The sequence below is a fragment of the Acanthisitta chloris genome, unplaced genomic scaffold, assembly GCF_000695815.1.
Source record: "Acanthisitta chloris isolate BGI_N310 unplaced genomic scaffold, ASM69581v1 scaffold24549, whole genome shotgun sequence".
Classification (NCBI taxonomy): domain Eukaryota; kingdom Metazoa; phylum Chordata; class Aves; order Passeriformes; family Acanthisittidae; genus Acanthisitta; species Acanthisitta chloris.
In genome coordinates, this window is record NW_008693446.1 from 2,690 (window position 1) to 7,784 (window position 5,095).

Sequence of the window (5,095 nt, forward strand, 5' to 3'; positions counted from 1 at the left end):
TTGAGAGACAGATGTTTAAAACTCTAGTTTTAATACTTTTCTTTCTTAAAGGAAACCTTGTACTTTCATGTCAACTTCCATCAACATTAATGCTATGATTCCTTTATGTGTTTATAAGCTAACAGTTGCACTTTGTGGTAAAAGGATGCAACAGCTAACAATACTACACAGTCCCAGTCCTCGACTATGAGAGAGCAGAAATGGGGCTCAAGTTGGTGACAATACTGGATTTATACTTAAAAACCACAAACAGCATTTAAAAAGTCGGCAAAATACAAATATATCATTCAAAAGAACCTACTGACAAGCTTCCAAGATGCTTACAGTTCACAACAGAGATCACATTTTCAGAAGAAGTCTGTGCTTCGTGTGCAAAGCATTTTAGAAATCAGGCCAACTATCTGGATACCTAAGTGACAGCTAAGTACTTCTAAAATTATGACCCTAATTGGGAATTCTAAACACTTCTGACATATGGCCTGTAATATGAAATCTATTTATTTTACCTACTTTGGACTGGGATCAAGAAAGAACAGGACTGAAGACCCACATGTGCAACTTAAGAAAAAATACAGATACTGTATCTACCCCAGGTTTAGGTGGGGGTTTTTTGGTTTGTTTTTTTGTGTATGTTTTGTTTTTTGCTTGTTTGTTTGAGTTTTTGGGGTTTTTTTTGTTATTGGTTTGGTTTGGGGTTTTTTTTCTGGGTTTGGGGATTTTTTGGGGGGGTTTGGTATTGCTTTGTTGTGTAGTTCTCGTTCAAGTTTATGTTCAGGTGTATTTCAGATCAGTGTCCTAAAGCCTAGATAAAGACTCCACTTAAACGTAGATGCACCAAAACCAATGTCATTTTCACTGATGATCAAGTCAAAAAAGACCATGATAATAAAGTAATCTGTATGCATGCTGTCAGAATTTTTTTTAGAAGTCCAGTAAAAGTGAATCAAGCTAATAAATTTCAATTTACATACACAGTCTCTATTTACTTTTCAATTCTGAAGCAAAAACATTTATGTCTGTAAATTTAAAAAGTTGTTTCTTCATGAAAGGGCACAGAGAAAAACCTCATCACTATTTTTAGCCTTCCCTCCCCCCCTCCTTTCTCTCACAGAAGCTTATTATTTCAGAGTCTTCTTTTTTCAGCCGAAACTACATTTGCTTAAGAGCAAAGGCAATTTAATGAGACTTTCTGTTGCTGTTTTATTTGTACATCTTTCACGGCTGGCTTTTTTTTGTTTGTTTGTCTTTTTGTGGAATGTACATGTGCTTATAATTTCACCTCATATTTATAAGGGTGAAGTGCAGATTTACATGTACATATTAGCACACACGATACCATATGCTGTTCCCAAGCACTCTGTGGAAAGGCATACATCTTTGTGAAAATACAGCTGTACTCACACAATTACCAAAAGTGTAACTTTAATTTACATTTCTAAAACACAACATTCCTCATCCTCCTAGTCAATACAGCTCCAATTTTTTTCTCTTCCTTTTCTACCCATAACTTAAACTTGGCACCGGATTCCCCAAAGACTTATTCTTGGTTTAAGGCTACATTTCACTCACACTATTCTGCAGTTTACTAAAATGAAGCAGTCCTACGAAGAAATACCTCTTCTCAGCTTGGTTAGCATATTAAGAAATATTCACCTCAACAGTCCTTTATAAGGGCTTTTCCCAAGCTAAGCCTTAACATACACAGATCTTTTAGACCTGTGTAAAAAAAAATCTAGAAGAGATTATTATATTTCCAAATTAACCCATAATCTGGGTAGAAGCAAGGCCATTGTTTCTGATGAGAACAAGCAGCTAACGTGTTTGAGCTGGGACTAGTTCAAGGGTCTGTGATTGTATAGCATCCTCAAATCATCCCTCACACCAAACACTGACCATTACAGTAACTACAAAGCTACTGGAAAAGTCAGCTTGTCTCCCAGTTTAGAGGGCAGCAACAGCATGTCATGACACATAGTTTGGAAAAGTCCAGGGAAAATCAACATTTTATATTTTGCATCCCAAGGATCTTGGTAGCAAACTTTCTGAGAAGTTCACATATTTCCTTACAGAAGCTGCAGCACATTTTGTAGAGAATGGCTCCATCTGCCATTTTCTTCAACAGGAGAGATTTCAGTGGGAATCTCTCTCTCTAATGCACATCCATTACCACATTAGTTACTAAGAAGGGAAGGAGAACTAAGTGCAGCCAGGAGATAACATTAAAGAGAAGACAGGCAGACCTCTACCCTGAGAAGTGTCATGAGCTCTTGCCACATCAAGGACAAGAAAGAAAAATTGGTCATATCAGTCCATAGAGGAGAATGATAAATCTAGTGAAATAATAGCACAATGCCCAGGAAGCACTTCACCAGCAATGTATATTACAAACATCTTATCTTTCAGTGGAGTAAAAATAATGTATATTTTTATTTTGATAAAACTGCCTTTCTACAATCACAATAGCTAAAGCCTTTAACACAAAAAATTACTTTTTTCAGAGATCTAACCAATATCGCCTGGAAAGGTTGCACATTCTCCTTCACTGTAGACATTCATGCACTGACTAGACTCAATCCAGTGCCATGTGCTCTAGGATAAACCTGCCTGAGCAGGAAGGTTGGACCAAATGACCCATTGTGGTCCCTCTCAACCTTACCCATTCTGTGATTATGTAATGTGACTTTTTCATTTTATTATTTTATAAATATAAAAGGTCAGTCAGTTGAGAAGAGACATTGTTACAAATATTTTGTTATTTTTGAAATAACAGTATCTTTAAGACAACACTCAACCTTAGGAAAAAAAAGAATTAATAGATCCTTCACTAAACAAATTAACTGCAAGTTTCACACATGCTTACATTAAGCCACGGATATAATCAAGTTCTTAGACCCCACTGTATTCATCAGCTGCCTCATACTAATTTTGGGGAAAGAGGGGTCATTATTGCCATGATACAGGACTTCCAAAACCTCCGTGAAGCAGAATCACCTAAGTCTGATGTCGAACAGATGTCTTCCCTACAACAGTTCAAGTACTAGCCACAGGAAGCTTCTCAGGGGAATAATGCTACCTCTACTGATTTTATCATGCCTCTTTCTTGTGAAATATCTTACTGAAAATAACTGGAACCTAATGATGCTTCAGAGGAGTCTCTACACGTTAGAGAGAAAGAATAGGAAGAAATGTTATGCTTGAGACTGTACTTGTTTTTCACAGGATCCTTAGACATCCAATAGGAACTGTCAGAGGCACCAATCAATTAATTTTCTAATATCCCTGTAATGAGTTTTTCTTCCTCAACCCGTTTGTCTTCTTTGTAGCAAACATCTGATTTTACACATATGTTTTGATTTCCTTCATTTTGTAACATCCTAAAAAGCAAATGTGGAAGCAAAAAGAGAGCTAGCCATAGCAGAATAAAATATAGCATGTCCCCCCTTTAATGCCTTGGAATATGATAAGCTCAAGAAGTAACATGTTAGGAAATTGATTTTGTCTGTTCAAAACATGTGAAATTGTGAAGGTCATATTGGTAATCTGCCCTGCATTGCTGCTAAACCCTGCAATATTAATTTTGACCTCTTTCTTATCATTCTAGTAATTTCTTCACACCCTGTACCAAGTTCACAGACTGTTCCTACAGCATTCCACAGAACTATTTGCAGATGCACAGGATATGAAGCAGTTACCTGTACTACTTTCTCTCAGAGATCTAACCAGGACTCATGAAGCCAACTTGAGGGAAAAAAAAAGCATGATGTGGGCAAAGAAAGAAGCATGAAGACAAAATGAATCAAGATGTACTAAAACAGCAGTCTGACAGACATCTCATTTCTCCTATTGGAAACTTGGACTTGCCAAAAAAAGGTAAGAAATATGGGTCTGGCTTGTTTTTTAACCTCTCTTGATTAACCTGTTTTTGTTCTTAAAATGAATTACACCATCTTGTGTCTCTACTGTATAATTTTATCAAGGAGGCGACAAATCATGCTGGCAGTGATGGTCTGTGCTGAAGTGGAATGCATAGTAAAATACAGTTTTCCTCAAATGAATTGCTGAAACCGTTAATCTTTATCTAAATGCCCATAATAACTGTTTTGTTCTCTGTGGCAGTTGGGAGGAAAAAAATATCTTCCAAAAAGCATTTTGGCAGCCAACCTGCTTGTTAATAAAACCTGGAGAAACATTTGTGATTAATATAAATTACTAATTCCACTTTTAATGCCTAAACGTGACAGTGACTAATTTACACAGTTTCACTTGAGCTGCCACTGAGTATTTCAAGTGGCACTGTGAACAAAAAAGTGCTTTTGCACTGGTGTATGTTTCTAAGCAAAGCTACCACAGGTGCAAGCACTACAGATGAGGAACCCTATCTCTTGCAATACTTCTAACCACACTGGCTGATTGTTCTGCTTGGGATGGAGGGAAAGCACCAGCAGTGAAAGGTACCTAACACTCCTCCATTATAAATTGGAAGTGTTGCATTTTGTACAGACATGGGAGCCAGTTACAACAAAGTGTGAGGTGGTTGGTGTTTCTGCTACCTAGTCGGTAGCATATTTTAGTGCTACAATAGGAGACAACCAAAATCCTCCCAAATTAAGTTCGAAACTCAGTATGGCAGCTAAGTGTGTGACCTGGAATGTGGGCACTCCACAGCACACTACTCAACAGCTGTCAAGGAGACACTTCATTCCTCAGAGGCAGTCTCGTGACGGCACAGATCGCTCAAGTGAGAACCAAGTGTGCTGGTTTGAGCTGGAGTAGAGTTAACTTTCTTCATAGAGGCTAGTATGAGGCTATGTTTGGGTTTTGTGCAGAACACAGAGTTGATAATGCAGAGATGTTTTTGTTATTGCTGAGCAGAGTTTACACAGAGTCTAGGTCTTTGCTGCTTTCCGTACTGCCACACTAGCAAGGAAGTTGGGGATGCATGGGAGACTGGGAGGAGACACAGCTGAAGCAGGTGACCCAAACTGACCAAAGGGATATTCCATACCATATGACATCATGCTCAGTATATAAGGTGGGAGGAAGAAGGAGGAAGGGGGGACATCTGGAGTGATGACATTTGTCTTCCCAAGGAACC